A 25,464-nucleotide genomic window follows, 5' to 3' on the forward strand; every position below is an offset into this window, starting at 1 on the left:
TATCACTCCTAAAAAAATCATTCTTAAAAAATGCCTGAAATCCCCTTAATTAGAGACTCATGGTTAATTATATTAAAATAAATGCACACCTGGAAGTGTTAAGGCTAGCTATCATGCATTCACACAGTCCTATGAATTAGTTCAACAGTTTTCTGTCTTAAAGGGAGGTAGGAAGATTTCAAAGGTATTCATAAACTTTGCTAAGAGGTTTTGCAACCAACTTCCAATGTGGGGGAAAGGGGTTCCCACACCAACAAGCAATTCTCTGACAGCAGCTGGGTGTCCTACAATTCAGCTCAATTCTGATACTATCTACCAGGAGGTAGAGTCAGATCCAACAGGTTAAGGGCTTAGTCTTATAAAACTGCATCCACTCCACTTCAGATGCCAGTGGCAACTCTAGGTGGTCACCTGTGCTTCTGACAGACCAGCTATAGATCCAGAGTTCCAATGATCCCCTCCTTGGGCTCAATTTATTTGCTAAAGCGGCCCTCTGAACTCAGAGAAACATTTACTTACTAGATATAGAAGAGACGCATAGGGTGAGGTGTGGGGAAATGTCTCAGATCTTGCATGCCCTCTCCAGGAGTGCTACTCTTCTGAATCTCTGCATGTTCACCAACCTGGAAGCTCTCTGAATCCCGTCTTTTCTGTTTTTTATGAAGACTTTGTAACGTAGGCATGATTGATTAAATCATTGGGAATTGGTGATTGAATTCAATCTCTAGCCTCTCTCCCCTTCCTGGAGGTCTGAGAGTGGCATTAAATATTCCAACCCTTTAATCACATGGCTTGTTCTCCTGGCAACCAGTTCCCATCTTTAGGTAGGGTCCAAAGTCACCTAATTAACATAACAAGAGACACCTTAATCCCTCTCACCTCTTAGGAAATTCCAAGGGTTTTAGGAGCTCTGTGCCAGAAATGGGGATGAAGAACAAATGTATATATATCTTATTATAAATCACAATGTCACAATTGCCTAGGACTGACTCTGCAGTGACTGGAAGCAGGGAGTAATTCTTTAGAGCTGGATGGGAGGCTGGATGTCATCTAATCAAAATCCTTTATTGTGTTGATAAAGAAAGGCCTGGAGAAGTGAAGTCACTTGTGAACAGAGGCAGAGTTGGCAGCAGAAGGAGACTGGGGAGGACTGAACTGTAGATGGATGAAGCATGTCATATTTTTTAATATTTAACAAAATTATTATTCATTATGAGAAAAATAAAGACTGTTGAGTTTAGTTTATGACTTAGTATTGTTTTAATTTTTAATTACATATTGGTGAAGGGGTACCATTCACTATTTATGGCCTCAGTAAGTCTTATTTCAGCCTGAGATATAGGTCTCTTGGGTCCTAGTTCGTTCTTTCCTCCTCAACATGTTGTCTCTGAGCACCACTAGACATCATGATATACCAGAAAAAAATGACATTTCTGGCACTTCAGTATTTATTTTGATTTTAAGTGAAATGAACACTGAAATACATGTATCCCCTATAATTTATTTAAAACAAAATTTCATAATTCTTAAAATTCAGTTGGATTAAAAAGTCATATATTTCAAATATAAAAATTATAAACCTAGAAAACCTCAAGTAAAATATAAATTCATGAAAATAAATAAGCATTATAATAGTAAAATTATTAAAAAATGAAATATATAAAATAATGCTTTACTTAAATGGGCTCTTTATAAAATGAAGAAAATTAGTCACAAAATGTAAAATCAAATATCTGTTGTAATTTATAGTTCTTTTAAGAAGCACTAACTTAAAAGAAATGAGGTCAACGGTATCATTATTCAGTTGCAAGCATGTTTTTGTACAAATTTTTTCAGCTGCTCATAATGCTCTTTCTATGTACCTGTCAGAAGTGGAGAAGCAAGTTAGAAGCTAACTCCAGACATTTACTTTTGACTCTTTCATCTTCAAACAATGCCATCTCTTTGAGGAGTACTTTTTGAATATTTTTGAGACTGACAATCTTTTTATTATCATAAGCTTCAATATTTTGTTTTGAAAAAAACATTTCGGGTTTGTCTTTTCTTTTCTTAGTGTCTTAAAGACTGAGATTGAGAGATCTTTATCAATGTCAATACTGACAGATTCATATTTTACTCGCTCAGAAAGTCTTTGAATTGGAAGAAGACTTACCCTTTCAGTGGAAGCCTTGCAATTGCACATTTGGTTACTTATTGCAACCTTTTGGGTGTGGTCTTACCCAGCTCTAAAAAACGAGCACAGGTTTGTTTCGTGGCATAAATTGAAGAATTGAGTCACTGATTTTTGAATACATAAAGGATTCAGATTTCACATTTTTTCAAATATTGAAGCAACAGTATTATCCAGAACTAAATATGTATTTTAGTACTTAAAAATAACATAGTGTGGCAGAATACTGTAAACGGTGTCACGAACACTGAGTATCACAATGCCACGTTTTGATCCTTTTCCTTCTCCTTTTTAGCTTTCTGTTTCCTGGGCTTGCCTTTTTGGTTTGTAAAATAACGTCATAATGTAACTGTATGATGAATTACGCAGACTCATGAATTGGCTTGGGAAATTAACCACTTTTTATTTCTTTGAGGAGGTACTTTCTTACCTTCAAGCAACTGCCTTAAAAATGGACTTTTGCAACATAGTATATCTATTAGTTAATTTCATATGTAGTTCTTATCTATATTATAACACAAAAGATTTGACAGAAACTTAATTAGTAAAGAAGGATGAAAAACTAAGTCTTAACACCCAAATTGATAGCCCCTCCTGGAAGCTTATTTGAATCAGTGTATTCTGTTTGATAAAACTCATGAAGCAAGCTAAAATATTTGACAAACTTAATGTTGCATAAACATGGCTTCGGCTGTGAACAAACTTTGTGCAGTCAAAAACTGCACTTACAAGGAATGTTATTCACTAGTCACATCCATGTTAGTGTACCTTTCCTCGAGTTTCCTATTTCCTAAGTGGTATGTGAAATTGCCTTATTTAAGGTAAAAAATAGTCAAGTAGCAGTAGTTTCTTATGGCTTAATTTATAATTTGTTTCATGAATACTATTTCTAGCATCTTGTTCTTTCCCAATATTTTTGGGAATATTTATAATAAAAAACAAGCATTGTTTATCTCTTGCTGTCACTCCTACCTCAAGTTATAGGAGTAGAAACTTAGTAAAAATCAACACCTGGAATAAAATGTTGGCAGGGGATGCCAGAGGAAGCTGCCTTTGGGCTTCTCTGTCCAGGTCTCTGCTGTGGTCTCAATCCAGAATTTTAGGGCTGGCTGTACATTAGGTAAGGGTTCCGAGACTTTTGTGGCTGTCCTTGACATCCTGTTTACCATTTTTTTCTGGTCACATAAGCCCTAAACCATCCAAGTTAGAGACCAGTATCTAGTCCTGTCCAGGACATATTCATTCATAGTTGAAAGAATACCAGTGCACCACTGTCAGCTCTGAAAATAGGCTTCGTTAAAATAGAATTACATACTGAATCCAGCTAAGGAAAGATCAGTAACACAGTGCAAAACCTCAGCAATTTTTTTTTTTTTCGGTACGTGGGCCTCTCACTGTTGTGGCCTCTCCCGTTGCTCCAGACGCGCAGGCTCAGGGGCCATGGCTCACGTGCCTAGCCACTCCGCGGCATGTGGGATCTTCCCGGACCGAGGCACGAACCCGTGTCGCCTGCATCGGCAGGCGGACTCTCAACCACTGCGCCAACAGAGAAGCCCAAAACCTCAGCTATTTTAAGGAAAGAAGACTACTTTTGAATCATTCTTTAAGTTCTAATATGTTATTTTAAAAATATTTATCTTAACTCAAAAGGTGATGTTTTATAACATTGTTTGAATACATTATCCCTCTGCAGTATTTCCCTTTGTGTATGGCATTAATTTTGTGGTATTTAAAACGAATGCAAAGGAAAGAACTGTAATTAAGGTCAGATGCTTTATTAAAAAAATGTATGCTGTGATTAAAAAAAAGTATGCTGTGATTCTATGACATTCATAAATATTATAAACTAGATTTTAAACTTCAAACCTCATTTTCGTCTGAGACCCTTATCTAGAATATCACACATAAATAAATAATAAAAATTTAACAAGTAAATTTCATGTATTCGTTGATATCAGAGAGAATTGCTTTACAGAACGTGGAAGAAACACCTTCAGAACACAGAAGTAATTCCTTCGCAGTGTCAGCTCTCCCCTCAGGCAGACAGCAGATGGCGCTGCGCTTCCCCTTTTGCCTGCCTTCGGTAATGGGACTGGAACCCAATTTTGGCAGAGCTGAGCTGAAGACTGTAAACAACATATTCAGAACTGGGTGAGCAATTGAAGCTACGTTTTAGCATCATAATTCACCTCACTTCATACCGATTTGTGCTCTCAAGGACATAGTTTTTGTTATCCTTGATCTAGGGGGCTTAATGCATTGGGTTAACAGTGCTCATTACCGCTAAGGGAACCAGCTGCTTATCAGGAGAAAGGACCCGATCGTTGCCGTGGGAGGTTGAAAGACTGTTCTCAGCAGCCCCCAACAGATACCAAGAAAAGGATGCTCTCTTCTTTCTCGTAACCAGTTTGTATTTATTAAGGGTCCCTTGATGCTTGGTAGTGAGCTGCAATGACAAGATGTGACTCGTAACTTTGAGAAGTTTGTGGCTGCGACGGTGACGGGCAGATATTCAGTCAAAACGATTTTCTGCCCATTGATACTAAACAAGCAGTTTCATTTTGCTGTGTTCCAGCATTACTGTGCTAATTGCATCTGATGCTCACCAGCAATCTCTCCTCTCTTTCAGTCTTTTGGTCTGCGTCTGTTTCTTCTTCTGGGTCTGTTTCTTTTGTTAAATTGCACTTGTTGACCTTGGCAAACAGATACGTTTAGCTTTATTTCCTTAAATAATGGAATAAAAATGCTTTTGTGGGAAAATGACAACAGTTCAGTATAATAATCATATAATTTTCAGCTAGATGAGATCTTAGAGATTATTTAACCCAACTGGTTAAATAATAAGGTAGGAAAGTGATGCTTAGAAGTGTACAAGGGTTCTCTCAAGTGCCCGTAGATTCAGAATGAGAACTTTGACCCAGGTGTCTTGAACAGTCTAACAACCCACTTTACTTTATGCCCTATTGCATTTTAAAACAGGTTCGGATCAGAAACGTCAAAGTTAATTTCTGTCACTGACATGCTGATCATGGGTAGATTTTGGCTGGTCACAGTCATCACACACAGCTGTACATGCGAAGCCTTCCTCAGCTTTCCTGCCACAGCCAACCGTCAGTGCTCTGCTTCTGTTCCCTTTGCACGTGCCTAGGCTGGCCCGGGGCCCCATTGTACTGGAGTTCGTCTGTGGTCTACCTCTAGGCTATGAGCTGGTTGGGAACAGGCTTTTCATCTCACTCACGTTTATGTCATCCCCTGTGTCTTGCATACTGCCTGACACCTCTTAAGGATTCAAACATGTTGATTGAATGAGTGAATGAACTTTTTTATGGAGACTACCCTGAAAATGGCAAACTTGGGTGCTATGGGAAGCCCTCTTCAGGCTCTGAACACAGAGACATGCTGGATTCAATGTAGGAGAAACCCTTAGCTATAGCTGAGCTTGAAAGCAAGAAAACAAATCCTCAAATACTAAAAGCAAGCAAAAGCCAAAATTCAGAATGCTGCAGAGAGAGCAGAACAGGACATGCGTAGGAGATATTTTCAACTAGATGAATATCAAGTGAGTTTTTATTCATAGACTCTTCGATGGCAAGGAACCATTAAACTGAGCTATTTCTTATATAATAAGGAAAGGCCCTGGCACCAGGGCACAAAAACTTGCTTAATGACTGTGTGCCTTGGGAACCCCTTCTTCTGTGTGTCTCCAAGGAGCCATACAAGTTGTTTTGATGTCACATACTTGGGATGGTAATTGGTGTTAGAGACCAGTAAGTCAGTAAAGACAGGGGCACCCCAAAGTCACTTTAAACAACTGAGGTCTGTACAGGAAACAAAGGAGAAGCATACATTAGCCAACAGTCTGCCTGATAAACTGAGTGCCTCATTCCACAGCAAAGGTTGCCCTTATAACTCAAATATATGATTTTTCTGGATGTTTGGCATCTTATTTTTTCCTCATTCACAGGTGGAAAAAAATTTGCAATCACAAAATAAGATCTGCAAGAAATTTCATATTTTTTCATTAAAAAAAGTCAACACAAAACTTGGAAGCAACCAAGATGTCCTTCAGTAGGTGAACAGTTAAATAAGCTGTGGTACATCCAGACAATAGAATATTATTCAGCACTAAAAAGAAATGAACTTATCAAGCCATAAAAAGACATGGAGGAAACTTAAATGCCTATCACTAATTGAAAGAAGTCACTCTGAAGAGGCTACATATTGTATGATTCCAACTCTATGACATTCTGGAAAAGACGAAAGTATAGAGACAATAGAAAGATCAGTGGTTGTCAGGGGTTGGGGGGTGGAAGGATAGGTGAATAAACAGAGCACAGAGAATTTTTAGGACAGTAAAAATACTCCATGTGATACCATAATGGTGAATACATGTCATTATACATTGGTCCCAAGAATGCACAACACCGAGAGTGAACCCTAGTGGTAATTACGGACTTTGCACGATTATGATATGTCCATGTAGGCTCATCCATTGAAACATTGACACAAATGTACCACTCTGGTGAGGAATGTTGATAACAGGGGGGAAGCGATGCACGTGTAGGGGCATAGAGGGTATATGTAAAATCTCTATACCTTCACCACAATTTTGCTGTGAACTTTACTCTAAAAAAATTCTCTTAATTTAAAAACAAACAAGGAGTCAACATCAACATAACTGTGGGTGCTTATCTCCCAAGGTGAGCAAGACACTTACTTATAGTCATTATTGGGGTTTCTCCCAACTCCCTTGGGTTGACAAGAACCCAGGAGGCTCAGGGGTGCCTTACTTTTTGGGGAGGACCATCCAGTATCAGTCCCGTGTGGTCACAGCTGGCATCCGCGCTAAGCCCTGTGCCTTGGAGGCAGGCAGCTCTGTGGCTTCTGGGCAAAGCCTGGGCACAAAAGCCTTGCCCGTCTCTGAAAGCTCCACTCCTAGGGGCCTGATCGGCCTGAGTCTTAACCACTTTAACCCTTCCTTCCCTGTAGCACAAATGCAGACAGAAAAAACACAACGCGGTATCTTAAGCACATTTTTCCTCTCTCTCCCTGTCTCCGGGATGCTGACAAGATTGCGTGACGTGGGGTCTGTGAAAGCATTTCCTCAGCTGTGGGGTGGTGGACACTGGAGGAGCCACAGCTCTGGGCAGGTGCCATGTGGGGCCTGTCATTGTCCCTCCCTGGGGATTTTCCTCCTATAGCTGATAGATGGTTGAGCATGAGATGAACTAGTTAATCTGTGTTGAGGAGTTTGTTGCCCCAAAATACAAACCTTTAAATCTTCAAATCACATTCAGTAAGATGAGATGCTCCATTATGAAAGCATCTGAGGACAGAGGTGAACTTAGCCAATAGTGTGGTCTTGTCCCTAATCATTTGCTCCTTCCATGGCATGTTTGTATCGAAAGGGTGGGTCAGAGATATTGCCTGCACTTCTTAAGTGGTTTCTCCTTGGCTTTTCCTTCTATCTATATTTTTCCCTTTTCTTTTTTTTCTATATAATTGAATTCAAGTTTAATCTGAATATGATGTGGCGGATTGTATTAAAGAGAATCAAAGATTTGAAATCAAAAGCCAAGTATTCAGGTTGCAGGCCTGCCGCTTACATGTGTGTAATCTTGGCAAAACACTTTTCTTGGTGCCCTTTTTCTCACTTGGGAACTTTGGGCTGACAATGCCGAGCTCGTACTGCTGTTGAAAGGCAGAAATGAGGCCATGGATGCATGTTGTGACTGTAAAGTGCTTGACAGGAATGAGTTACTGTGGCTGACTGTGGGTTTTATTGTTATTTTGTTATTATTATTATTTTTTTTTTTTTGTGGTACGCGAGCCTCTCACTGCCGCGGCCTCTCCCGTTGCGGAGCACAGGCTCCGGACGCACAGGCTCAGCGGCCATGGCTCACGGGCCCAGCTGCTCCGCGGCACGTGGGATCCTCCCGGACCGGGGCACGAACCCGTGTCCCCTGCATCGCCAGGCGGACTCCCAACCACTGGGCCACCAGGGAAGCCCTATTGTTATTTTGGACTTGCATCTTTGATAGTCTGTGACCACTGTTCAACCAGCAGTTTGTTAGATTGTCTTTTGTCTCTTACCCAAGAATGTTATGATCATCAAAAACAAGCTAGCTTTTAAGTCTATGGAAAGGCTTTTCCTAAAGTGAAAGTTCATATTTTGAGTTTCTTTAAGTGGTTGGGGACCCTACTAGGAGTGGCGGTTTAAAGGCCTCTTTAAAACTCTCCTGGGAGCTAGGTGTCCCCGGGCTCCCTCCCACTGAGAAAGAGGGGCTTCAACAGGGGTCCAGGGGCAAAGGAGTTCCCAGGGATACACCTGGGCCGCAAGGCTCCAGGGCAGGCCTTTCAGAGTGGAGGTAGGGCCTGAAGTTTACATCCTTGGAGGTTCTTCTCCTGTATAGCTTCTTTCCCTGTTAGCCCATGAGGCTGGTGTCACACGACAGGCTTGAGCTATTTCCAGCTTGGTGCAAGTGACTTGGAGGGACTCTTGCCCTCCAATGTGTAGGGGCTGGATAACCACAGAATTTATCTTTCAAACCTGGGTGTGCTTGGGAGAGGGTGTCTTATTAATAATTATGCCAGGATTGACCTAGGAGTGTGGTTTAGGGAAGGCCCTTCTCTTCGTCAGCATCCCTTTTCTGTACATCTTCTCTCCATGGAGTGGTCCAGGCACACCAGGGTTAGGTGTTCCACATAAGGCTCGTGGCCAGAACTTAGAGTGACCAGAAGTGGACATGTGCCTGGCCTTGACGTCTGTCTTCCTCAGGGGCCCAGCTGGAGCTAGAGGCTGGCTGTGGTAGGATGGGTATCAGAATCCTCATTTCCATTCCGCTTATCACAGGTTTTCCTGGGGACACAAAATGAACAATAATTATAAGAGCTAATACGTACCCAACACTGACAAAGCAGGTTTGCTAAGCATTTCACATGGATTATTTCACTTAATTCATACAACCATTCCTCCAGGGAAGTTATTATTCTGTCCCTTTGGCAGATGAAGAAGCTGCAGCTTAGCGGGTAACAGAGCCAGGAAGTAGCAGACCTGGACTTGAATTTGGGGTCTGCCTCTAGAACAAGCTCTTAATCATGATACTGTCAGTCACAGGCCTTGCCTTGAAGGGCTTATGGACTCGTGGAAACTGTGGGCCACGAAGTAGACTGTACTGTAAAAAGCACTGGAATGTAGACATATGCTAGTGAGAAAAGGAGCACAGAAGAGGGGGTAATTCCCCTGCCAGGAGGGGCTGAGAGGCCGGCAGAGACATGACATTTCTAACCTCCTCTCTTCTACTGGCTTCTACTAGCTTCCCAGGAAGCTGGCTTGTTCCTTGTTTCACTTGATGCTTCAGCCTGACAACATAGTTAGGCTTCTCCTTGACTCCTCTCACCTCTCCTTAAAGGTGGGAACTGCTCGGGACTTGGGCATGTTTCCTTCCAATGCTGGGTGCCTGGAAATTCATGAGGCGGAGGTCATGAGAAGGCCACGGGAGGGGAGACATTTGTTAAGACTTTCAGGTATTCTGTGTGAAAATGTTTTCACACATTTCACTAAGGACGGCTTCCCAACTAATTCCCACTGAAACTCAGGGCTGGAAATACATTTTAAATGCTTGGTCGTTCTCCTAGGCTTAGATAAATGATGCATCAAAACAACAGCAAAAATAGACACTTGCAGCAGAAATGGGTCAACTTAGAAAATTTGTCTTATAGCAAACATTTACATAGTTTGCTTTGTTTTTTAAAGTAAGAGTTAGGGGGCTTCCCTGGTGGCGCAGTGGTTGAGAATCTGCCTGCCGATGCAGGGGACACAGGTTCGAGCCCTGGTCTGGGAAGATCCCACATGCCGCGTAGCAACTAGACCCGTGAGCCACAACTACTGAGCCCGCACGTCTGGAGCCTGTGCTCCGCAACAAGAGAGGCCGCGACAGTGAGAGGCCCGCGCACCGCGATGAAGAGTGGCCCCCGCTCGCCGCAACTAGAGAAAGCCCTCGCACAGAAACGAAGACCCAACACAGCCAAAAATAAATAAATAAATAAATGAATAAATAAATAAATAAATAAAGTAAGTAAGTAAGTAAGAGTCAGATCACTGGAAGACAACGGATACTTTAAATCAAAACATGTCACCCAGTGTACTTGTTAAAAATCCAGTCTTGGATTTTTACTTGTTAAAATCTGCATCCAATCCAGGACTTATTAAATAAACATTTTGGGGGGAATGGGGTCCAGGAATCCATATTTAAAAAAGATTGCAGGTAATTTCTTTTAATGCCAACTAAAGCTTGGGAGCCACTGCTTTAAATTAATTAGTTAATTAATCCAGTCATTCAATATTTACTGAACCCCATGATCTGCTATTCATTGCATGGGTTATAAAGACAGACCCCTCCATTTCAAGCACTTACATTTCAGCCAGTGACATGTAGGGAGGGTTCACGAGAAGTTGAGCTATTTAACCACTCTAGAATTCTGGAAGCTCTTGGCTGACTATGGAGGTATGAAATGAGGGCCTGGTAAGTAAGCTTCTTGGGTGAAATGCTGGAGAGGACTGAAACATCAGTTTGAGAATCGTTGGGAGCATACTCTCATAGCAGGGTCAAAGGTGAACCCTGGATTTTAGAAGGACTGAGAGGACAACCGGGGAAGTCCTCATCAAGGGAGCTCAGCCTGCTCTCTGGGGCCCCGGGCTGCAGTTGGCCAGGAGAGGTATTTGGTGCTGCCTTGCCGGTGTCTTCACGTTTGGTGCCAGGTGCCAGGGGAACTTAAAAATACATGCAAGAGCTGGGGTCCCCCTTTGTGGAATTCTGGCTATGTGAGAACCTTATCCCACCGGCGAGAGAGAAGCAGCTGCCGAAGTAGGGATGGGAAGCCGTGAAGGGCCTTCGATTTGCATGTGTCCACAGGCGTCAGTTCAGTTCAATGAGCTGATGAAATTGATTTTCTCACTGCATTGACTGGTTGTCATACTGAATTGCTGAGGTGATTGACTAGTTCAGTATCTTGCAGATATAGCCACAAACTCCAGTGATTCGGTCACATTCTAAAAAATAAATTGTAGAAATGCCGTTTTTTCCCTTTATCAGGTTTCAACCAGTCTAAGAAAGTTTGCTAAGAAATAGGTAAAAATCTCTCATTCAGTGGCATCGGCAAACACTTGGAATCGGGTAAGAGTTAACTCAGCTAAACTTTATGCTGATTTGACTTTGAGAATAATATGAGTGATAACTAAAGAAATTAGATCTATTCTACTTTGCATTCAATAGGTTAGCTGATTGGGGTTTTAAAAAATCTGCTGTAACTACCTTCAAATTTTGTGAGTCAATATGCTGTTAATTGAAGTTTGGGACCATATTGTGAAAGGCCCTCAATGCCGATCAGGAAGATAGCTTTTCCATAAACCATCATTTTTGCCTGAATTGCTAGACACTCATTTGAAATTTTCAAAGTCTGTGTAGAAAACAAATATACTTTGCTTTCAAGTAGGCTATGCATGACAAGAACTCTCAAATGATATTAGTCCCACTCATATAGCATTAGTGAAATCCCTGTCATTAGGAAATGTTATTTTATATAAAAAAGTTGATAATAAGATATAAAGATGCTAATATGATTAGGTGATGAGCTGATAATGGGAATTTGTTTTCGTATCAGTGATTTTCATTTGTCACCAGCAACTCTGATCTCCCTAATATGATATGATATTATAATAAAACTCAGGCAGAGAGTCAGCAGTGAAATTTATGATGCACAAGAAAAGTCAATAGCATTATAAATCTTAGAAACTGATTATATTTCAGCTGTCAATGTTCTTGGCTGGAAAATCTCCTTTAATTCTCATGTCTTAGTCCTATTTACTTTAGTGATACCAAGAAAGGAAATGAAATAGATTTAAATCTTTATCTTAAGGATAACTTTAATGAGTGACAGTCAATTCCACATGGCCTGGTGACTGCAGATCTGCACCTTTGCCTGGATAAACTCCCATCTAATTAAGTGTACATTTAAATGCAAGTAGTTGGCAGGGAGTAGTCAGCAGAATTTAATTCTACAAGATATAAATGTCGTTTTCTCTGGTATCATGGTTTTAAGTAATAAATGGCAGCCTGAAGGTGTGGGACAGTCATTTCAGCATCATCAAAGGTAGGCCCTTCTTTTCAGTGACAATGTAGTGTGGCCAATGAACATTTTTAGAAAAGAAGGTCTCTGGATGGGGATAGGGGGCAAAAAGCAATGAGATTCATTCGAACCACCTAATCATCCAACTACGATCTCTTGAGTTTAAACAAAAATATATAAGACATTCACATCAAGGTCGTGAATAGATGACAGCTGTGGCTATCAGTGTATTGGGGAAATTCTCAAGGGACCAGCAGTCCTAGCAAGCTGTTTCTTGTTTGGTGGCAATAACAGAATAGGAAATGCATCAGAATGGGAATGTTAAATGACAGCTCTCTCTTCTAGCTTATAAATTAAGAAAGGGTAAGTATATAAAAGTTACTCTCAACAATATAACAAATACTGTATGTAATACAGTATGTCTTACTGTATTACTGTAATACAGTAATACGTGAATGTCTTACTGTGAGTCTAATTTCAGTGGTTAATGCATTGTCCATAAATCATTTTTCAACACTATTAATATATAGCACCAAACATGAGGATGATGAAGACAGGCTACTTGCGGATCTGTAGGTATAGTCCAAGAACTGGGAAAAATGCTATTACTGAAAAAGCATTATGCACTGGAGTCCTAATACATAAGAAGAGCTACTGCAGTGTGGAATGCAGACGTAGGCAGGTCTATCAGTCTTCTATCAACCTTTTAAAAAAAGCTTTATATTGGAGCGTTTTGTTGGAACCTTATTTTACCCATGACATACCAGGGTTATGATACCCAGAGAGGGGTCCTGTCCATGGAACTTTCATAAATATTTTCACCCTCAGAGTTTCCTAAACGCGTTATAAAGCAGGTTCCATGGTTCTGCTCATGTGCATAACTCTTGTTGGCTTCAGAGTATGGGAACGAAACCTCATGCATGATGTTTGCTGGACCACTTCACCTCATGAGACAGTCACTTGCATAGTTTAGGGCCAGAGAACTCCCTTCCTTCCTTTCACTAAAAGATTTCAGTTTAGCAGAATTTCAGTTCCTACACTGAGCTCTTAGCTGGGCTGAACTTGGGTTTGACTGGACTAAGCTTGGGTCAGAAGCCACACCAGTGCAGTTTTCTACTCCAGGTAGGGGAAGAATTGCTTAGAATAGGCAGTAAGAAGAACAGCCCCAAGAAAGCCAGCAGAATCTTTTCTGTGAACTTCCAATACTTTTGCTATTTGACCTTTGGCTTCTGCCCAGTTTGGTTTCCTGCCCCCCATTTATTTAGCCTACCGTTGTTACCCTAACTGCACAGGCTGAATTCAGAAGTTCTTTTGGTTCCTAATTATCTACTCTGTGTTGGCCTGCAGCCCCTCTTCCTCCTGCACTCCTGGGCTTCAGACCTGATCTGCCCACTTTGCACTCAGATACTGCTTTTAACTCATTATACCCTAGAGCCCACTCCTGCTTCTTTGTCAATTTAGTCCAAAGAAATGTGGCAAGTGTACCAGAACTGACCCACCACGTGTGATTAATACATAGTAGTTGACTCCTGGCTTATTTGTCATGTACGGGTTCTTAAGAATTTTTGAAAAAAGATACTTAATGATAATAGGGCTACTTTTTAAGTTTTTCATTTTCTTCCAACAATATCATGTCCCTTAAATTTTGTTTGACATTAATAAATTTTTTTTTTTTGCATGAGCAAATGTTAAAATTCATCTTTCCAGTAAGTTTCTACCTATAGACGCTTCCCAGCCACAACCGGGTCCCGCATTGTAGCAATCCACCCATTCAAGTACAATAGAAGATGACGTGAGGGGAGGGATGGGGGAGGAGACTGGGAGCCAGAAGAAAGGAGAGAGTCAGCTAGAGCTGTGATCCCAGTGTTACAGCAACTACAAGGGCTCACTGCTTCTGAGTCCTGAGCGTCTGCCATGCATGTTCTTGTGCAATCCTGGGAACCGCTCTGTCAAGGCCATTTCCATCGCCAATTTAGAGGTAGAGAAATCGAGGCTTAGTGATTTTCTCAAGGCTGCACAACCAATAGGTGTCAGTATTTAAATTCAGAGCTGTCTGACAGCAGAGCTTGAACTCCTAATCACCTTGTTAAATTGCTTATACATTTTTATGAGCTGACTGAAAAATATTTAATGACTAAAATTTACTAAGAATTCAATATGCGCTTCAATAAATTAGTATTCTAGCTATTACACATAGAAAAACTTGAAAAATAGCAGTTCTCCCACCCCGAATCGAAATCGAATCGCCCTCCCCTTGAATCAGGCTAGCCCTGTGAGTTGCTTGACTAATAGAATGAGGTGGAAATGACACTGTGTGGTGTCCAAGACAAGGTCATAAGAAGCTTTGCTGCTTCCATCTGGCTCTTTGTAATGGTCCCTTTGGTGGGTGCTACCTTTTTCAGCCCCGCCACCCAAATAAGAAGCCCAATCTACATAGAGATTCCATGTGTAGGTGCTTTGGTTGACATCTTCAGCTGAACTGCCGGCCAAGAGTCAACAAGAGGCAGCCATGTAAGTGAGCCATTTTGGACGCTCCAGCCCAGTCAAGTCCCCGGATGACTGCGGCCATCCTGGAGCTCTAGCTAACACCAGGTGGAGTGGCAGAACCCCTGGTCAACCCACAGAATTATGGGAGAGAATACATTTTGTTTTAAACCTCTGAGTTTTGGGGTGGCTGTTATTATTCGTATACAGTAATAGATAACTGGAACACACATCCTTTGTGATAATATGCTTTTTGTACTCTGCACACTGTGGATGACTGTGTTCATATTGATTCAAGGATCCCTTGGCGGCAACTCTGTAGCTCTGTGAGTTCTGAGGTCCACTCTCTGGGACCAGGAAAATGTTCATGGGAAGCTTCCTATAGTGCCACATCCCATGCATATTGGATACCTCCAAATCCCTTCTTGTCCCAGACAGTAATTTTTTTTTGTTTTTTTGCGGTACGTGGGCCTCTCACTGTTGTGGCCTCTCCTTTTGTGGAGCACAGGCTCCGGACGCGCAGGCTCAGAGGCCATGGCTAACTGGCCCAGCCGCTCTGCAGCATGTGGGATCTTCCCGGACGGGGACACGAACCTGTGTCCCCTGCATTGGCAGGCAGACTCTCAACCACTGAGCCACCAGGGAAGCCCCCAGACAGTATTCTTAACTGTCTCATAGGGGTAGAAAAACTCCTACGAGGTGCTGTGGAAAGCTGAGTTAAAATGTGCACACACATGTACACATACACAAAAATATATAGATGACCTCAAATGAACACTATGTATCTGGGTGACCTTTGAAAGAAGCAGCCATTTGGATTTCTCTCTTCCAAAGACCAGATATGGGCTAAATGATGCATCAGTAAGTGCCTTCCACAGGCATTCTTAATAGCTACAGTTTATATGCCTATAATTCTAACATGGGCTTTCAGAATGCAATAAACAAAGAACAAAGTGCAACCATTTTATGATATTACTAAAATAGTGCATATAATTGTTGTCTAGTAATCAGAATATTTTAAAAGATACTTGATTATAATGAGGGCTCTGTTTTAAATGTTTTTTTTCTTTCAACATTGGTTCACTTATATAGAAAGTTTTAAATTTATTCTTTTAAAAACATGATCTAAACCTTTAAGCTTTGGTTATATTCTTTTGGTTCTAATGATAGCTCCTGTTTTTTGAGCACCTTTGTGCCCTACATCATGGTGAATCCCTATGCAATCTTGTGAGGGAATTATTACTACCCCTTTTATAGCTGGAGATACTGAGGCTTAGAGAGTTAAATCACTTGCCCAAGGTTACTTGGTTAATAAATGAAGAGCCGGGATTTGAACCACAGTCTTTCTGATTCCAAAGCCATGCACTCCTGCTGCCTTAATGATGACTGCATCTCCTACTGCCCTTCTAAAAAGCTTATGATTCAAAAGTCAATTAATAATAAAGAGCCAGAGTGGAACTGAGGTTTTAAAAGCACTGCCTGCTCTTTCAGGTATGAAACATTTTGTTAGAAGCAATAACAGCATAATTATAGCAAATGTCTCCACCTTCACTGTTGCCACTGCACACGGGTCTAGGCTACACGTTTGAAATTCTACTGATTATTGGCGCATAATTGGCTTCATGTAGATGATAAATGTATTGCTGATTGATTATCATGACTTGGTCATATCTGAAATGTCAAAGTAGAAAATTGAATTGTCATATTATTGCATGTTCTCATTCAAGCACCAGATAAATATTACAAATGATGATTTTCCACTGAGTACTATATAAAGAATTTATGGAATATTAATAACACTGTTATCCACAACCTTCATGCTCCGTGGAGGACCCCAAACTGAAATCATGTTTGACATTTGAGAAATAAACCTCAAGAATGATCTGCTTTAACCCACTTCCCTGCTGCCTACAGTTTTATAGTGTAACTATTTCTAAGGACAATGCTCGCCTCCCTTAGAGAGAACTGGACATTTATGAGATACTTGACAATGCTTTTTTTTCCTCATCCTTTTACTACCTATCATGCTTTAAGCCAGTCAGGGTGGCCTCTGGGGTGAAATCAGATCTTTGCAGAGGATGAAGTAGTTGCTCTGAGCCAGTCTAGGTTCAGTCCCCAATTCTAAACATGGTGAAGACCTTGACAGCTTTAAAAAATGCTGCTGTTGGGCTTCCCTGGTGGCGCAGTGGTTGGGAGTCCGCCTGCCGGTGCAGGGGACACGGGTTCGTGCCCCGGTCCGGGAAGATCCCACATGCCGCGGAGCGGCTGGGCCCGTGAGCCATGGCCGCTGAGCCTGCGCGTCCGGAGCCTGTTGCTCCGCAACGGGAGAGGCCACAACGGTGAGAGGCCCGCGTACCGCAAAAAAAAAAAAAAAAAAAAAAAAAAAAATTGCTGCTGTAAACCATCTGTAGAAACCCAGCGTTTGCTGCCAGCCTTCCCATTTCCTAACACGTCTGACCTCCTTGTTTTCACTGGGGCACTAGGGCTGTCTTTCCACAGACCAGTTAATGAGAAGAGCCTGGGAGGCAATCCCTCGAGATGACAGGCTGGGGCAACAGATCTTAGCCTGTGGGACTCAAGCCTCTGCTTCTGACCCTTGAAATTATTAAAAAGAACTTCAAATTCCCCAGAGTGGTCTGTAGCCTGAATAAACCACATGATTTAACTAACTGCTTTTTAGATATATGTAGAAGGCAGATACTGCTGTGCTTAATGAAATACAAGTTATTTTAAGATAATACTGAATTTGTTACTTTTCAACAATATGCATTTTCTTAACCGATACTACAAAAATAATGTTATGGAAGATGCATGGATTTTTTTTTTTTTCTCACATCGACTGGGCCTAGGAACCATTTGTGCAATCACAGGTGCTCTGGAGAGCTAGGAGGGCTGCTAGGAGGAGACAGTTCCTGCTCCCTAAACCTTGCTAGTTGATGAAGCAGTTGAGGAAAACTTACAGTCCACTGGTTTTATTATTTCTTTGATCAGACTGAATGAAGATGCTCCCTAAATGCTCCAGATCTGCTCCAGGTCTCAGCTTAATCATTCTTTCAGATACTGTCATCTTTAGGTCTTCATGGGCATTAAGTCTAAATATTTTTCAAATCCCTGTTTCACTGTATGATTTATACATACTAGGTGCTCAGTAAATGTTTATTAATGTTGACGAAGAAGCTGCGTACGCCTGTCATCAAATCATCATTGTTAATCATATTCATATTTAGAGAGGTATCTGTGAAATGAATGGAGTATCCCTGGGTTAGAAGGAAAGGAAAATCAATGCTTCATAAATGTTATTGAAAATGTGTCTATTCTGCTCCTCCTTGATATTCAGAAAAGAAACAAAATATATTTTAATTTGAATTAGCCACCTGGCTTTTAGAAGTGGCTTCTTACAGAGCTTGATTTAAATCTCTGGTATCCATTTTCCTTTCTTACACATCTATATGTTTGAAGTGGAAATGCCAAAAGGGTATGCATACTCTTTGACTTGTAAATACACAGTAAACATGAACCCCAGGAAAAAAGTGTTTTTCAAGGCACCATGTTCTTTTTTACTTTGTGTTCTGTACCTAATCTTTCTTCAGTTATCAGTACCAAGGTTCAACTGGTTCCATAGTTAAGCCACATTATGAATAATCCTGCTTTGGCTGGCCAACCTAAGAGCCCAATAAACATTTATAATCTTGCTTTTATGAGATATGCCATACAGCTATCTTGGAGACCAAACCCGCTTGGAGCTGGTGCAACTCTTGCCAGACTCCAAGTGTCCCTGGGTCACCCTGTAATTAGTACACACATTTCATGTGGCATAGGGCAGACCAGTGCCCTCCAACATCAGTGAGCTTCAGAATCCCCCAGTGACCTTGTTAGAAATGCAGAGTCAAGCCCCACTCTCCTAGATTATAATTCATTGGATTAGGGGTGGGACACAGGAGACTACATTTATTTATTTTCACATCTTTACTGGAGTATAATTGCTTTACAATGTTGTGTTAGTTTCTGCTGTGTAACAAAGTGAATCAGCTATATGTATACATATAAACCAGCCACCTGAGGTCATTTTGAGGCCTGTGTGTCCTGGTGTAAAGGGCTGCAGGTGGGGCAGGGAAGGTGGAGACTGCTGCTTTGGAACACTATTAGGATTTGGAGGGAAAAGGAGGCTTTCAAGAGTGGGACCAAGCATGAGTGGAAGGATAGAGGAGCACATTAGTGGGAACATTAGTTAGGTAGTAAAGCATGGAGTTAGGGGTGTGGCCTCTGTCTGACAAACCTGGTTCTGAATCCACCTGCTCCACCACTAGGGACCTGTCAGACTTGGACCAGTTACTTCACCCTCTCTGATCCCCAGTCTCTTCATCTCTACCACTGGATAATAATGGCATCTGCCCATCTGCAGGGGCTGGTGTGAGGATGAAATGAGAAAGTGCAGTGAATGTGCTCTGCCTCAGTTAGATCCTTCGTAAATATTATATTAGCTTTTTTTGTGCATATGCATACAAAAAAAAGTTGCATTTAAAATTTCTTTTTCTCCCTGAAGTCACGGAATCTATATTTTGAGAGTTTTCCTTTTTTTTTTGTTCGTTCTGAGAGTCACCAAGTCATGTGGAGAAGTAGGGGAAGTACCCTGAGTCTGGTGAAAGTCAACATATTCTCTTGGGGAAAAAAAAAAGGATCCCTGAAAGTGACATATTTTGAAATGAGAGCCAGGGCCAAGCTGGGGGAGGGCACAGGCCACAGGCTCTAAGTACTCTGAGCTCTGGCTTTGCCACTTGCCTGCTATACGGTTTTGGGTAATTAGTCAGCACGCTTCTCTTGCCTCAGTTTCCTTATTAATCAGTTAGAGGGTGCTAAGGGCTTATGCCCGCGGGGCACTGTGCGTGCTTCTGAGGAGGGTGTAGGTCCCAGTGCGTGTGCAGAGTCGGACTCTGGGGCAGAACTGCCAGCTCTTGACTCCCTCCGCGGTTATAAATGCAGCTGTGGGCCCCCTATGTCAGCTTTTTCCATTTCAGTTTCTTCATCTATAAAGTGGGGGTCATTATTATCAGGCCTATCTCAGTGGATTATCCTACTCATAATAATAAGCAATGAATACATATGAAGCAATTAATACATAACAAAATGTTTAAAATAGCTCCTGGCACATATGGGTACTCGCAAACGTCAGCTATTGTTATATGGATGTATTGTAAGTCTGGGAGCAAAATATTCCTTCTAGGGAAAATCTTATTGGGAGGATTAATCTCCCAATAAGATTAGTCTCAAGTCCTCACCAAGGACACCCCTTATCTTTCACTGTTTCTCAGGCTGAATCTTTTCTTTCTGCGTGAGCGCTCTTCACTGTTCTCCCCAAATTCCACTACTCTTACTGAGAGCTTAATATATGTCAGCAAATCACTCTTACAGCACCGTCACAGGGAATCTTCACCACAGCCCCACAGAGTGCATTTTTCCGCCCTCACCTGAAGGTCACGTATCCAGTAAGTGGCAACGAGTGCTCCGAGAAGCTCGTGCCGTTCACCTCTTTGTTTTACTCTCTCATAAGCCTTCACCGTCTGTGCTATTGTCCATTCTACCCCCTACCCCACCCAACCTCAGTACTTCCCTCTTTTCAAACTCTTCTTGGGGGGTTCCCTGCTGCTCCATCTCGCTTCGGAGTAGCACTTATTTTCTCTACTGGACCTCCTATTACTCTCTGTCTCATCCACGTATGTGTCTTTCTAAGAAACTGTAAGTTCCTTGAAGAAAGGGTCCACAACATCTCCCTAACAGTATAGTTTTATGTCAGGCATAGAATGGTAATCATTTGTTTAATTGAATGTAACATGCATGTGTATTAGTTTGCTATAGCAGTCATAACTACAGACTGGGTGGCTTAAACAACAGAAATTTATTTTCCCACAGTTCTGGAGGCTAGAAGTCCAAGATCAAGGTTTCAGCAGGTTTGGTGTCTTCTGAGGCCTCTATCCTTGGCTTGAAGATTGCCACCTTCTTGCTGTGTCTCCACATGGCCCTTCCTCTGTGCACATACATCCTTGGTGTCACTCTGTATGTCCGAATTTCCTCGTTTTATAAGGACACCAGTCACACTGGATTAGGGCCCACCTTAATGGCCTCATTTTAACTCAGTCACCTCTTTAAAGGCCTATTTCTGAATACAGTCATATTATGAGGTCCTGGGGGACAGGGCTTGAACATTGAAGTGTAGGGGAGGCACAATTCAGCCCATAACAGTATATATCTCTAAAATGACACACAGTTGTACTGAATGTGAAATGCTGACCAAAAATTTAGAATTTCTATAAATATATGCTTTCACATAAACGTATGGTCCATATAAGAGGCATGCATTGAGAGTATCTCATACGATACATGGAGATATCCTCATTAAATCTCCCATATAGGGAGATTCAATGAAAATTAATTTCAGAATTTATCAGGCAGATTACAGTAATTTCCAGGTGTCTAACAGGTAAGCTGATGATAGCTATGTGGTCTGCTTAATCACAGCCCATTGGAGATTTTTTTTTTTTTTTTAACATCTTTATTGGAGTATAATTGCTTTACAATGGTATGTTAGCTTCAGCTTCACAACAAAATGAATCAGTTATATACATACATATATTCCCATATCTCTTCCCTCTTGCGTCTCCCTCCCTCCCACCCTCCCTATCCCACCCCTCCAGGCGGTCACAAAGCACCGAGCTGATCTCCCTGTGCTATGCGGCTGCTTCCCACTAGCTATTTACCTTACGTTTGGTAGTGTATATATGTCCATGCCTCTTTATCGCTTTGTCACCGTTTACCCTTCCCGCTCCCCATAACCTCAAGTCCATTCTCTAGTAAGTCTGTGTCTTTATTCCTGTTTCACCCCTAGGTTTTTCATGACATTTTTTTTTTTAAATTCCATATATATGTGTTAGCATACGGTATTTGTCTCTCTCTTTCTGACTTACTTCACTCTGTATGACAGACTCTAGGTCTATCCACCTCATTACAAATAGCTCAATTTCGTCTCTTTTTATGGCTGAGTAATATTCCATTGTATATATGTGCCACATCTTCTTTATCCATTCATCCGATGATGGGCATTTAGGTTGTTTCCATCTCCGGGCTATTGTAAATAGAGCTGCAATGAACATTTTGGTACATGTCTCTTTTTGAATTATGGTTTTCTCAGGGTATATGCCCAGTAGTGGGATTGCTGGGTCATATGGTAGTTCTATTTGTAGCTTTTTAAGGAACCTCCATACTGTTCTCCACAGTGGCTGTATCAATTTACATTCCCACCAACAGTGTAAGAGGGTTCCCTTTTCTCCACACCCTCTCCAGCATTTATTGTTTCTAGATTTTTTGATGATGGCCATTCTGACTGGTGTGAGATGATATCTCATTGTAGTTTTGATTTGCATTTCTCTCATGATTAGTGATGTTGAGCATTCTTTCATGTGTTTGTTGGCACTCTGTATATCTTCTTTGGAGAAATGTCTATTTAGGTCTTCTGCCCATTTTTGGATTGGGTTGTTTGTTTTTTTGTTATTGAGCTGCATGAGCTGCTTATAAATTTTGGAGATCAATCCTTTGTCAGTTGCTTCATTTGCAAATATTTTCTCCCATTCTGAGGGTTGTCTATTGGTCTTCTTTATGGTTTCCTTTGCTGCGCAAAAGCTTTTAAGTTTCATTAGGTCCCATTTGTTTACTCTTGTTTTTATTTCCATTTCTCTAGGAGGTGGGTCAAAAAGGACCTTGCTGTGATTTATGTCATAGAGTGTTCTGCCTATGTTTTCCTCTAAGAGTTTGATAGTTTCTGGCCTTACATTTAGGTCTTTAATCCATTTTGAGCTTATTTTTGTGTATGGTGTTAGGGAGTGATCTAATTTCATACCTTTACATGTAGCTGTCCAGTTTTCCCAGCACCACTTATTGAATAGGCTGTCCTTTCTCCACTGTACATTTCTGCCTCCTTTGTCAAAGATAAGGTGACCATATGTGCGTGGGTTTATCTCTGGGCTTTCTATCCTGTTCCATTGATCTATCTTTCTGTTTTTGTGCCAGTACCATACCGTCTTGATAACTGTAGCTTTGTAGTATAGTCTGAAGTCTGGGAGCCTGATTCCTCCAGTTCCTTCTTTCGTTCTCAAAATTGCTTTGGCTATTCGGGGTCTTTTGTGTTTCCATACAAATTGCAAAATTTTTTGTTCTAGTTCTGTGAAAAATGCCAGTGGTAGTTTGATAGGGATTGCATTGAATCTATAGATTGCTTTGGGTAGTAGAGTCATTTTCACAATGTTGATTCTTCCAATCCAAGAACATGGTATATCTCTCCATCTATTTGTATCGTCTTTAATTTCTTTCATCAGTGTCTTATAATTTTCTGCATACAGATCTTTTGTCTCCTTAGGTAGGTTTATTCCTAGATATTTTATTCTTTTTGTTGCAATGGTAAATGGGAGTGTTTTCTTGATTTCACTTTCAGATTTTTCATCATTAGTATATAGGAATGCCAGAGATTTCTGTGCATTAATTTTGTATCCTGCCACTTTACCAAATTCATTGATTAGCTCTAGTAGTTTTCTGGTAGCATCTTTAGGGTTCTCTATGTATAGGATCATGTCATCTGCAAACAGTGACAGCTTTACTTCTTCTTTTCCGATTTGGATTCCTTTTATTTCCTTTTCTTCTCTGATCGCTGTGGCTAAAACTTCCAAAACTATGTTGAATAAGAGTGGTGAGAGTGGGCAACCTTGTCTTGTTCCTGATCTTAGTGGAAATGCTTTCAGTTTTTCACCATTGAGGATGATGTTTGCTGTGGGCTTGTCATATATGGCCTTTATTATGTTGAGGAAAGTTCCCTCTATGCCTACTTTCTGCAGGGTTTTTATCATAAATGGGTGTTGAATTTTGTCAAAAGCTTTCTCTGCATCTATTGAGATGATCATATGGTTTTTCTCCTTCAGTTTGTTAATATGGTTTATCACATTGATTGATTTGCGTATATTGAAGAATCCTTGCATTCCTGGAATAAACCCCACTTGATCATGGTGTATGATCCGTTTAATGTGCTGTTGGATTCTGTTTGCTAGTATTTTGTTGAGGATTTTTGCATCTATGTTCATCAGTGATATTGGCCTGTAGTTTTCTTTCTTTGTGACATCCTTGTCTGGTTTTGGTATCAAGGTGATGGTGGCCTCGTAGAAGGAGTTTGGGAGTGTTCCTCCCTCTGCTATATTTTGGAAGAGTTTGAGAAGGATAGGTGTTAGGTCTTCTCTAAATGTTTGATAGAATTCGCCTGTGAAGCCATCTGGTCCTGGGCTTTTCTTTGTTGGAAGATTTTTAATCACAGTTTCAATTTCAGTGCTTGTGATTGGTCTGTTCATAGTTTCTATTTCTTCCTGATTCAGTCTTGGCAGGTTGTGCATTTCCAAGAATTTGTCCATTTCTTCCAGATTGTCCATTTTATTGGCATAGAGTTGCTTGTAGTAATCTCTCATGATCTCTTTTATTTCTGCAGTGTCAGTTGTTACCTCTCCTTTTTCATTTCTAATTCTATTGATTTGAGTCTTCTCCCTTTTTTTCTTGATGAGTCTGGCTAGTGGTTTATCTATTTTGTTTATCTTCTCAAAGAACCAGCTTTTAGTTTTATTGATCTTTGCTATTGTTTCCTTCATTTCTTTTTCATTTATTTCTGATCTGATTTTTATGATTTCTTTCCTTCTGCTAGCTTTGGGGTTTTTTTGTTCTTCTTTCTCTAATTGCTTGAGGTGCAAGGTTAGGTTGTTTATTCGAGATGTTTCCTGCTTCTTAAGGTGGGCTTGTATTGCTATAAACTTCCCCCTTAGAACTGCTTTTGCTGCATCCCACAGGTTTTGGGTCGTTGTGTCTCCATTGTCATTTGTTTCTAGGTATTTTTTGATTTCCTCTTTGATTTCTTCAGTGGTCACTTCATTATTAAGTAGTGTATTGTTTAGCCTCCATGTGTTTGTATTTTTTACAGATCTTTTCCTGTAATTGATATCTAGTCTCATGGCGTTGTGGTCAGAAAAGATACTTGATACAATTTCAATTTTCTTAAATTTACCAAGGCTTGATTTGTGACCCAAGATATGATCTATCCTGGAGAATGTTCCATGAGCACTTGAGAAAAATGTGTATTCTGTTGTTTTTGGATGGAATGTCCTATAAATATCAATTAACTCCATCTCGTTTAATGTATCATTTAAAGCTTGTGTTTCCTTATTTATTTTCATTTTGGATGATCTGTCCATTGGTGAAAGTGGGGTGTTAAAGTCCCCTACTATGAATGTGTTACTGTCGATTTCCCCTTTTATGGTTGTCAGTATTTGCCTTATGTATTGAGGTGCACCTAAGTTGGGTGCATAAATATTTACAATTGTTATATCTTCCTCTTGGATCGATCCTTTGATCATTATGTAGTGTCCTTCTTTGTCTCTTCTAATAGTCTTTGTTTTAAAGTCTATTTTGTCTGATATGAGAATTGCTACTCCAGCTTTCTTTTGGTTTCCATTTGCATGAAATACCTTTTTCCATCCCCTTACTTTCAGTCTGTATGTGTCTCTAGGTCTGAAGTGGGTCTCTTGTAGACAGCAAATATATGGGTCTTGTTTTTGTATCCATTCAGCCAATCTGTGTCTTTTGGTGGGAGCATTTAGTCCATTTAC

This window comes from Lagenorhynchus albirostris, chromosome 11, assembly GCF_949774975.1.
Source record: "Lagenorhynchus albirostris chromosome 11, mLagAlb1.1, whole genome shotgun sequence".
Lineage (NCBI taxonomy): Eukaryota > Metazoa > Chordata > Mammalia > Artiodactyla > Delphinidae > Lagenorhynchus > Lagenorhynchus albirostris.